Consider the following 12,598-nt stretch of genomic DNA (forward strand, 5'->3'; position numbering starts at 1 on the left):
GTCAGGGGGGTCCGCCGTTGGTTTCTTCAGGAGGGCGGTAAGCTCGGCGTGCTTCCAGCTCTCCGGGAAGGTGGCGGTGTGGAAGGAGGTGTTGATGATGTCCCGGAGATGGGGTGCGATGATGGCGTCTGCTTTGTTGAAGACATGGTGTGGGCAGGGGTCGGTTGGTGATCCGGAGTGGATGGAGTTCATCGTGCGGGTGGTGTCTTCGGTGCTGACCGGGGTCCAGTTGCAGAGGGTGGCGTGGTGGGCGTTGGTTCGGTGGTAGGGTGCGTGGTCTGTGCGTCGAAGCTGTTGTGTATGTCTGCGATCTTGATGTGGAAGAACGAGGCGAGTGAGTTGCAGAGGTCTTGCGAGGGAGTGATGTCGTTGTTTCCGGCGCTGGGGTTGGAGAACTCTTTGACGATGCTGAAGAGTTCCTTGCTGTCGTGGGCATTGTTGTCCAGTCGTTCTTTGAGTGCCGTCTTCTTGGTGGTGCGGATCAGCTGATGGTGTTTGCGGGTGGTGCGCTTCAGGCCGGTCCTGTTGTCTGTGGTCTGGTTGAGCCGCCAGGCTTTCTCGAGGGTGCGGCAGTTCTTCTTGGAGTTCTTGAGTTTGTCGGTGAACCAGGGGGTTTTCTTGCTGCCGGGTTTGCTGGGAGGGTTCTTTAGTGGTGCGAGGTCATCGGCGCAGGCGGTCAGCCACTTGGTGAGGTTGCTGGCTGCTTAGTTGGGGTCCGTGGTGCTGGTGGGAGTGTTCTGGCTGAGGGAGGCGGTGAGCTGCTCGGCGGTGATCTTGCTCAAAGACTCAAAGACTCAAGGAAACTCGGAAAGGGGGGAAACAGAACAAAGATCAGCTTTAGTCCCCAGAAGTATTGCTCTGAGAAGAAGATTGCAGATTTCCGAATCCAGCGATTCTGGAAACGAGCAAGAAGCACAGGGTTCCAAGAAGGAACACAGGAAGAAAAGAGGAAAGAGTACTGAAGACGCAACAAAAGAAATTTGTGAAAAGGAAGTACCAGATGAGAGACTGAGAGAAATTCCACCTGAAGTAACATATCTAAGTGAACAAGGGACAGGTACAGAGAGAGAGGGACAGATTTCTGCGGAAGACCCCCGAGGAGGTGTTGGGAACTGCAACATCTAGTTAGGTGAAGGGACAAGTAGCCAGCAGGAAGATTGCGTGGCGGAGACCCGAGGAGGGACAGAGGTAGGGAAAACAAAACAAGTGGTGGAAGAAGAAGTTGCTGAAAAGACAAAGCAAGTTGAGACAGAGTCTGAAGAGAGTGAAAATGAAATACCTGAAGGTCGAGTTCTAAGAAAGAGAGCTTGGAGGAATGAAAAGAATGACAAAGGAAGTAAAGTAAAAAGAGTTGCAAGAGATGATGTTTGGCCCAATAAAATAAGGAAACTGAGATATCGATTGACAAGAGTGAATTCACCAAGAGCTGAACAGGTGAATGAAGTGACAAGTCAAGAAAAATCAAAAGAAAACAAATTAACTGAAGACAAAGAGAGTAGAAGAATAAGGAAACCTAACCAGAAGTATAAGTCACCAGAATGGACGTACGTGGCACTGCCTGAACAGGGAGAAGAGGCAGATAGTCAAGGAAATCCAGAGGAGACTGTACTGAAAGTGGTTGAGGATGAAATAGAATCGGAAATCCTGAGAGTTCTCTTGTCCGACATTGGAGAAGAAGAAACGGAAGTTCAGGAAAATCCATATTTGGAAGACGAGTAGAGAGTGAAGAACGATGAGATGCCAAACTGAATAAATTAGGAAACTATTGATGAAGAAAACAAGATATTGAATTAAAAATAGTGACTGGTAGAACCAAATAGGTGTTAGAACCTTAGGTTAGAAAAACTAGTTGTGAAGTAAAAGAGGCTAAGTCAAAAGACATGGTCCATTTTAACAAGATGGCTAACATAGAAAGTAGTAAAGGTAGATGTACATTCATGAAGAGATGGTGTAAAATGTGTTGTTGTTGTACAGGATTATTAATGCTTTTATGGAGCATCCTTGCTCTTGTCATTTCCTTTAAGGCTACTATAGACACTTTAGAAGGACATAGTGAGAATAAAACTAATATAGGGAAGATTTCAAAAGTAGTTCCAACTAGAATAGATAAAAATTATTTGCATAAAGACAGGTCAATAACAGATTTTTCTAATAATGTGTTTTCAAAATTATTGTATGAATATGTAACGACAATGGACGTACGGGACTGCTACGTCTGTATGCAGTTACCTGCATCTGTTTCTGAGGGAGTGACATATCATCACCTTCCGGCAACGTATGGTATAACATGTAGTGTGATAGCTAGTTTGTTTTATGAGACAGGAAAATTAGAATATTATTTTTTAGATGTAGATAAACATTTTTGCACAAGTGCCTTCTTATAACAAATAGAACAAAGTAAAGCCTGCTAAGGTATTAGGTGAATTCTTTTTGGAAACTAATGAACGAACATTAGAGTATATTTTTAGAAACAATTTAACATGCAGTTTGAAGGAGGAAAAGACATTCCTAGACATGGTTGAGGAAAGAAGATTGAAAATGCAAAAGAAAGCAGCAGAAGGGAAAGTGGAGAAAACAATCTGGGATATAGAGAAAGAAAAACATTTGAAAGGAGAAGCTAGTCCAACTATAACTTTAGATTGGCCTCAGAAAGGGAAATTTTGCATTCGAAGGAATCAAACTGCGTATGATAATTATTTTCTAGGTAATAGTGAGTGCCATGATACATATCGAATCATGGGTGGATGGGGATTCAAAGGTGGAAGAGATCCAGTCTTTCCTGGATTATATTTTATTTGTGGGAACAGGGCATATTATCGTTTGCCAGACCATTGGTATGGCACATGTTACGTAGGCCTGGTCTTTCCAAAAATCTTTCATATGGATAGAGGAGAAGATGGTGTACATAGCTTAAGTAATCATTTAGCTAGAACCAAGAGAGAATCTTGGGCAGAAATTGTAGGTGATATTTTTCAGGCATTGATACCAGCAGTGGGAATAACTCTGAATGCAAACAAAATTAGAAAATTGTCAACAGTAGTGGATCGCTTGTCAACAAGCACCGCTGGAGGATTTTTATTGGTTAATACTGAAATGGTTGCCATGCGTGCTATGGTAATGCAAAATCGACTTGCCCTTGATATTTTATTGGCAAAAGAGGGTGGAGTCTGTGGAATGCTGAAAGTTCAACATTGTTGTACTTACATTCCAGACGAAAGCAAAGATCTGAAAACTTATATTAAGAATATTACTGAATTGCATGATGAACTTGCACCACTGGAGGTTGAAAGTGTTTGGGATAGAATTGGAAAGAAAATAGCTGCTATTAAGAATTTCTTAGTGAAAATAGGTAGTACTCTTATAGGTAAGATATTGTTTCCATTAACATGTGTAATCTGCATAGTGTTAATGATAAGATTATGTTGTATGTGTTGTAGAAACAAGAAAAATAAGAAAAGAATAAAAAGAGAAAATTTAAAAAGACAAGATAAGTAACAAGATAGAGATTTGGAAGAGATAACATTAGAAGAATGGAAGGAGAGTATTTATAAAACTGCAAAAAGAGAAGAAATGGGTGAAACTGAATTATGATTAAGAGCAAGAAAGCATTTCAAAGATTCCGTAAAAAGACAGAACACAATTTTGGGTGGTGTGGTGATAAAATCACCAAAGGGGGGATTGCTGGAGCGGGTTATGCAAAATTTTGTATACCCACCCCATTTTGCATGTCATTTTATTAATCAGATTAATTGATTAATTATAATCGTACTAATGGTTTGGAGTGATGTGAAAATAACTAACCAACCTTATTAATGACCAAAATACACGTGGGATTTGCATCTGCATGGCCTAATTAATGACGTGAACTAAATTTCGTACGCATATTAATGATAGATAATTAGAACATTGCATGATACATGTTGCTTTAGTGATGTAATTGTGATTTGTGCTTTAATCTGTAAGTATAACCCGCAATGAGTGTTGCTTTTGCTAGATAAATACACACACATATGGGTATTAGCGAGGGAATAACATTTAATTAGTCATTTCTATGTATTAATTACGTTTTTGTGTTTCTTTGCTTAAGTTGACCATTTCGAGTGGCCACAAAATGGCTGACTCCGGTATCCGATGAAACCGGCTCCATTGCTCAAGTCTCTGGGTGAAGTGCGCATGCGTCACCATTAGCAGCAGTGGCCTTCCTGTGATCCTAACTCGACTGTGCCCCTCAAGGACGCTCTGGGCTGCCAGCCAGATGCCCAGAAAGAAACAATAAAAAGATACTTTGGACCGGGAAATTTATGAACTACATCTAAAGAGACATTTAGCGCATGGGAACCCTGTTGAACAAATTTAACTGACCAATCAGAGACATTTAAGAATAATATTCGATACTTTTGGAATGGGATTTTACTATAAATTATGGTAGAATAGAGAGGTAATTAGATTTGACGACGTCGCGCTTTTCGATTTCCTGATGATATGCTGACGGAGAGGACGGTGACACTGCAGGACAGCTGTTAGCCTAAATCTCTGACGGATTGAATTAATGCCCAAATTCCTGATGAACTTAACCTGCTAAATTGATGGGCATAGAATTGCGAGACTTCCAGATTTTACATAGAGGACGACTTTAGCCAGAATAGGTAAATATGAATGGCAACTTGATCAAATGAATGATTTAATCTGCAATATTAATATAAATTTGGATTTGAACAACTACAGAAATGAGTCGGGTTGTTTATTCATTGAAATGTGTTAATGTAAAGGTTAATTAGAGAATTAGGGTTTCACTAAAGCTTCAACTAACAGATCCATCCCGGTTTTGGGATGATAATACCAAATGTGGAGTCTAGGGCCTAATGAGTATTAGAAGGGTTTGTAGGTGTGTTGCTCATTAGGATAAAGTGGTATCTTCCTCCCTCATTATGCAGCGCTTGGAAGGAATGATCTCCTCCCGCACGGACTAATGGTAAGTGTCCGTTGGTGTTATGGGCCCCACCAGCGAATGTATAGATAGTGTATGTGTGTGAGATCTTTTAGTCCGTGGCAGTAGGGAGGGATTTTGCACTCCGCGTTGCATCACAAGCACATATCATTTTTTCGTTCATTGCAAACCTTTCCACTTGATCAGTTAATCTTCGATCATACCTGTTGTCAATGTGACATCTGTCTGTCCAAGAGCTCATTTTAAAACCATTATTGTAATTTCTTTATAAAACTTTAACTTCTCAACAGTTTTTGAGCAATCTGCAAATTTCTGCACAAGACAACATGTGTATCAATCTTTGATCTGTAATTTAAAAAATGAACGATGGCTCAAATACCTGGTGCCAACTTACTCTCCACAAAACGTCTTTTCTAACAATTTCTAGAAAAACGTAGTGCAAGAATGTTTCCAAACTTTAACAGGCATTAAAGAAAATCTGTTGCAGCGCGGAAACCTGGGTAACGGGAATCAAGACAAATCCCGAACCTAATATCCTCCCTTCGTCACAGACCAGATATCTCATTAACGCATTCACTCATTCAATCATTGGTGGGGCCCATAACACCAACATTCACATTTCGCTTCTCACTGGTCTGCACTTACAGGAGAAATGAATGTTCCAAGTGCCGACATGAAAGGAATAGCTTATAACCTATAGAGAGAAACTATTTACACTTTTATACACAAATATATCCTTATCTCTACACATCATAAACCTAAACATTAAGATACTCCTTCCATGTGATCAATGGATCATTTAGTTGGATTGGTATTGATGATTTAGTCTCGCTAAAACATACTCAAAGATCCTGATCTATCCTCTTTCAATAAACGACCAAACACATTTTCTTGTTAATCAATATTTTGTTTATCTAATTAATGCAAGAATTTAGTTCCATCTAGTAAATTTATTAATCATTATGCAAATCATAAAACACCATATTTACCTAATCTGGCTATCCGTCGTCCTCTAAGTCATCAAATTTGGTAGTCTATTAGTCAGAATTCGAAAGTTCTTCATGTAACACGCTACAGTCTCAAAGATTGGGTCAAGGACCAGAGTCGTGCAAGCATCAATCAGTGCCCATAGATTTTAGGAAGTCCTTAGTTCATCAAGAAATTGGGCAGCAATTCAGTCTGTCAAAGATTCAGGAAAGCAACCGTCACGTAGCGTCACCGTCGTCTTCGTCAGCAAAAGTGAAAGTATGAGCAAGTAGCAGAGATGACCTCTCTATTCTAACGTCACTTTTATAATGAAAGTAAGGACAAGAAGATACATTTTAGAAAATATGGGCTTATCCCATTGGTTGGTTGGGATCGTCCAGTGAGGTTTCACACAGTTCAGGAGGTTAAGTCATTTTACATGTTCCATCCGGTTTTTATAAAAGTCTTTTGTCGAGATACTTGGCAGGCTTCCCGTCGTGAACTTGCTTGAGCACAGCAAGTCTAGGGTCATGGAAAACCAGGCCTACATAACATGTGCCATACCAATGGTCTGGCAAACAATAATACGACTTGCTCCCGCAAATAAAGTATAACCCAGGAAAAACTGGATCATTTCCTCCTTTAAATCCCCATCCACCCATGATTCGGTATGTATCATGGCACTCGCTATTCCCTACAAAGTAATTATCATATGCAGTTTGATTCCTTCTAATTAGGCCTGGGCAAAAATTTCGTTCCGTTCGCGGAAATTGCGATAATTTGGCATTTTTGCGTTCCGCGGAGAGCGCGAAAATGTCAAAAATTCCGGTTTCCGCAGCTTGGCGATAATTTGTTTCTTGCTCGCGCTGTAAAATAATACATTCTCGCGCGCGCGCGATCGCCTTACCTGAATCCCTGCGTTCGCCGACAAGTTTTCTTGATCCGGTCGCGTTCTCCATGAGATGTTGTATTGTTTTTAGCCATTTGCGCTGTCTCGCGACAGTTCGCGCCCGCAGTGACGTCATGCGTCGCGCGATCACGTCTTTCTTCTCGCGATCATGCACCGCGAGAACAACTCAAAACAAGATGGCCGCGCCCGCAAGCAACCACATGGGTAAGTTGGCGACCCGCAACCATGCAGAAAATCTCGCGAACATGCCGGAAAAAAACTTCCGCATCTTCGCGATATTTCTGCTTGTTTGCGATAATTTTAAACATTCTCGCGATAATTTGCAAAGGTTAATTCCGCAAATTCCGCCCACCCCTACTTCTAATACACAATTTTCCCTTCTGAGGCCAATCTAAAGCCATGGTTGGACTAGCTTATCCCTTCAAGTGTTTTTCCATTTCTACATCCCAGACTGTCTTTTGCACCTTTCCTTCAGATGCCTTCCTTTGCATTTTCAATCTCCTTTCTTCAACCATATCCAAAAATGTCTTTTCTTCTTTCTTTAAACTGCAAGCCAAATTATTTCAAAAAATATATTCTACTGTTAGTTCTTTAGTCTCTAAGAAAAATTCACCTAATACCTTAGCAGGTTTTACCTTATTTAACTTGTTAATTGATGGTACTTGTGAAAATATGGTATCTACAGCTGAAAAATAATACTCTAACTTCCCTGTTTGGTAAAATAAACTAGCTATCACACTACATGCTATTCCATAAGTTACTGGAAGGTGGTGATAAGTCACTCCCTCCGATACAGATGCAGGTAACTGCATACAAACATAGCATTCCCTTACGTCCATTGTCTTTACATATTCATACAATAATTTCGAAAATACATTGTTAGAAAAATCAGTTATAGACCTATCCTTATGCAAATAGTTTCTATCTATTCAAGTTAGAACTACTTTCTGAATATTTTCTATATTAGTTTTATTTTCACTATGTCCATCTATTGTATCTATAGTAACCTTAAATGAGATCATTAGAGCTAGTATACTCCACAGAAGCATTAGTAATCCTGTACAACAACAACACATTTTACACCATCTCTTCAAAAATATACATCTACCTGTTCTACTATCTGTGTTTGCCATTTTTGTAAAAATGAACAGTGTCTTTTGACTTAGCCTCTTCTACTACACAACTAGTTTGTCTAACCCAAGGCTCTAAGCACCTACTTGGTTCTACCAGTTTTTGTCTTTTTCTCGTATTTTATTGTCTTTCCATTATCAGCTTTCTTCTCTCATTCAGTTTGGCATCTCATCATCTTTCACCTTTCCTTCGTGATCTGAGTACAGTATGTCCTGAACATTCGCTTCTTCTCCAATATCGGATAAGATAACTCAGGATTTCTGATTCCTCGTCTTCCTCAACCACTTCCGGTACAGTCACCTCTGGGTTTCCTTGGCTATCCACCTCTTCTTTTATTTCAAGCAGGGCCACATACGTCCATTCCGGCGACTTATACTTCTGGTTAGGTTTCCTCGTTCTTTTGCTTTCTCCAGGTACAGCTATTTCTTCGTCTTTTGATTTCTCTTGACTTGTTACTTCATTCACCTGTTCTGCTCTTGGTGAATTTACTTGTGTCAGTCGATATCTCAGCCTCTTTATTTTATTCGGCCAAACTTCGACTTTTGCTGCTCTTTTCAGTTTACTTCCTTTATCATTCTTTTCAGTTCTCCAAGCTCTCTTTCTTAGAACTCGACCTTCTGGTACTTCGTCTTCGCTTTCCTCTGACTCTGTTTCAACTTGCTTTTTCCCCTCAACAGCTTTTCTTTTCACCACTTCTTTTGATTTCCCTATTTCTGTTCCTCCTCGAATCTCCGGCACGCAATCTTCCTGCTGACTACTTGTCCCTTCCTCTAACTGGATGTTGGAGTTCCCTACACCTCCTTGGGGGTCTTCCGCAGAAATCTTTCTCTCTCTCTCTGTATCTGGTACCTGTTCATCTAAATTTGTTATTTCTTGTGGAATTTCTCTCAATTTTTCATCTGGAACTTCTCTCTCAGCAATTTCTTTAATTGTCTTTTCACTGTCTTTTTCTTTTCTTGAACGTAGAGTTCCTTGTTTAGTCTCTGAGTCTGAGCTGGTATCAGAAATCTGTAACTTATAAACCATAAAGATCCACCCTCAGAAAGGGTTTTAGAAAGAATATCTTAAATGTCCTCCCGGGTAATGTGTATTTTCTAAGATGGTAGAAAAGGAACACACAGTGCTTTTAAAATACCCCTCACACACCAAAAGGGCCCTTGGTGTCATGCTTCATCATAGGCGTCTTCCCGCCCCTCTATGGGACGGGGCGTGCTACAACCTACGACTACGTGGGAGCACCTTTTGGTTTGTGAAAAACTACTATGTGTTTTGTAAGGGAGTGAGTGCAAGGGTCAGGAGTGGATGGGTAGGTGAGGTTAAAAAATACCTGGTTCGTCGGTTTTCAAAAAATCTTTAATATACCTGTGAGCTGGTATTAGTAAAAATAAGGGGGCAGAGGTAGATATGCCTCAATGAGCTGTGCCTCCTAGGTGTGTCAACATGTTTCGAAGCTCCCCAGGCTTCTTCGTCAGGACTAGAATGATCCCTATCTACACTCACGATTCAATGTGTACTGCAAAATTATGCTAATAGTCACAAGAGTTATCGTGCATTTCTATTCCCAATGCACTAGTTGGATACCTGATTAAGTATCATGAATTAGGTCATCTGAAATAAAGAAAGGAGGTACAAGTGTTTTAATGCACGACCTATAATATAGCCAGCCATGGTGAACGTAAATATACCTGCAATAAAGAAGTTAAATGAGTGACCATGTATGTCTTTATCATTAATCTTAGTGCAGTTCAATGGTGGCGTGTCCCGCTAAAGTAGTAGGAGGAAAAAGAGACAGACAAAGACACACATGCATTAAACATAAAGCACACACACTATGTCAAAGGATCAGGTCTTGCGATCCCTAGGGTTGGGTTAAAAGATGCATTTTAAAAAAAGGGGGGGATGTTGGTTAGTTCCTGAATGGAAGGAGCATAGTGATGGAAAAGAGTAGACCTACTCGAATTGAGAGGTAAAATTGCCCCATGAGCCTGTAACGGGGTGCCTGTCTTCGCAACCTAGAGAGAAACGGATATATGCAAAGACATCAGTACCGGTAAAGGGTACTTCGGCGTACCAGTGTACTGACTGGTCAGAGGTGGTCCCCGGCTATGCCGTACTCACTGTTACTGGGTCACTGCCCGTTGTCTCTGGCATCCCCGTGGCTCCGCTGGACAATGGAGCCTTTTGGACGGGGATTTAAATACGATCGTTAATTGGAGTTCCCGCTATGGCGGGAATCGCGGATAGCAAACACCTACGCGAGTCGAAGGATTTAGAGGCTAGAGTGCTAACCCGCAGTATATCCCAATGCGGTTTCAGGTTTGTCAGTCACCCGGATGCAGAGTACGCGTCAATATGCGTGAGGAGTGAAGGGGTCGCGTAGAGCACTGTGAGTACGGAGCGGGTGCACACGTGATGACGTGTGCACCGGAAAAAGAGGCTGGGGCGCCGGATTGATGAAAAATATGAAAATTAAATAAAGCAAAGGTGTGTTTTTGTCTTAGCCCATCATTGTCAGACTGGGGCGCTGATCTTAATCCATAAAAAGGTAAATCAAATGAAAAAAGGACACGAAATACGGGGAATGGCCCATCAGTAATGGGGACAAAATAGTGGGGGTGATACAAAAACCCTTTCAGGAAAAACGAGTAGGAGGGAAGCTCATTAAATCAGGAGCCACATCAAGATGAAGGACTAATTGGCTAATTATTAGTGTACTACTGCTAGTACCAAGGTAATAGGTGCACAAAGGTAGTCTTGCTGGGCGGCTTAGCCTAGTGTGGTAAAGGCATGTCGAATTATTTTTCACAATGCGGGTGGTTGAGGGAATCTTATATGGGCAGTTCATGAGAATTGGTTCCACGGTATATCGTCGTTGAGCCCTTCGACGTGTGTACCCAAGCGGAATACCCATCTTTCTTCTTTCACAAAGTTTCACTATTCACTTGCTCAATGACAGTCCACTTCAGGTCATTCGTTCCATGATTATTGGTTAGGTAGTGGGTGGCCATCTTAGTTGTGCTTCTCTTGCAATGAATATTGCTCTTATGCTCCCCGATGCGGATCTTGACAGGTCTTGACGTCATTCCAATGTATTCAAGGTTGCACGGGCAGGTGATCATGTAGATGGTGTTCTTACTGTTACAATTCGTGAAACCCCTTTGTTCCCATTTACTGCATTTCTGAAGTGCAAAAACTTGCTTTTGCAGGTTAGGTGGCATGTGCTGCAGCTACCACAAGGATGGTGGCAACGGACCGGGGGTAGAAGTTGGACGTATCCACCTCTACTACTGTTGTTAAGTAGTACCTCTCTACTCCCCTTTTGTTTTTTTCATCAGAAATCTGTAGCCTTCTCCTCAAGGAAATACTTCTGGGGACAGAAGTTAGATTCAACTCTGATTCCCCCCTTTCAGGGTTTTCTTTTGTTCTTGTCTCTTCATCATCTGATTCAGTACTAGATTCTGATTCGTCAAAATATTCTTTTTCTGTGCTAGCCACTGGATTTGGACTTCTCAATGTGTGACTTGCATGAATCCAGTTCTTCAGCCCAGCACACTTCACAGCTGTTGTTGTGGTCAAAATCACTTGTCGTGGTTTTCCCCACCTTGGAACCAAACAGTTTCTTCATCTGTGTACTTTGCTTCTTACCCAGTCCCCTGGGCACAGATCATGAGCTTGCTTCTTTTCAAGGGTGGTGGCATCCGCTCCAACCTGATGAAACACAGAATGAACTGCGTCAGCTAGGCTTTTACAGTAATCCAACACCATGTCATCAGTTATAGGCAACAGATTGTTGACTGGTATGAACACATGACGCATTGCTCTACCCACGAGAATTTCATGGGGGCTCAACCCTGCAGTTCTGTCGGGAATTGATCTAATAGTCATGAGTACTAGAGGCAAGACATCAGGCCATTTCACACCTGTGGCTAAACACATTTTTCCTATCCTGTTTTTGATAGTACCATTCATTTGTTCCACCACACCAGAAGCCTCTGGGCGATAGGCACAATGTAGTTTTTGTCGTACATTCAATGCTTCACAAATCAATTTTATGATCTCATTATGAAAATGTCTTCCTCGATCTGATTCATTTGTTACTGGTAACCCGAATCTGGGAATGAATTCCCTCAAAAGCAACTTTGCCACTGTGATTCCATCATTTCTTCTTGTTGGGTATGCCTCTACCCATCTTGAAAACAAACAGACCATAACTAGAACATATCTCAATCTGTTACAGGGAGGCATTTCAATGAAATCTACTTGCATTCTGGTAAAAGGCCCTCCTTCTCGACCTATTGTTCCAAGACTCACCACTGTCTTTCTTCCAGAGTTGTATTGCTGACATATAAGGCATCTCTGACAAAGACTCTCCGCTACAAGTCTAAATTTTGCATTGTACCAGGTCTGCTTAAATGACCTGATCATGGCATCTCTCCCTATGTGTCCCTGACCATGATACATCCGTGCCATGGCAGACATCATGCTATCAGGCATAACTGGTCTTCCATCCCGATAGACCCACACATGGTCCTTTTCCCTTGGTGCACATCCTGCTTTTACCCACTGCTTCATTTCCTCATCTCCTGCTTCTTCCTGCAATTGCCTTACTTCCTCCCAGGTACCCACAATGTTAGTAAACATTA

The sequence above is a fragment of the Triturus cristatus genome, chromosome 8 (assembly GCF_964204655.1).
Source record: "Triturus cristatus chromosome 8, aTriCri1.1, whole genome shotgun sequence".
NCBI classification, from domain to species: domain Eukaryota; kingdom Metazoa; phylum Chordata; class Amphibia; order Caudata; family Salamandridae; genus Triturus; species Triturus cristatus.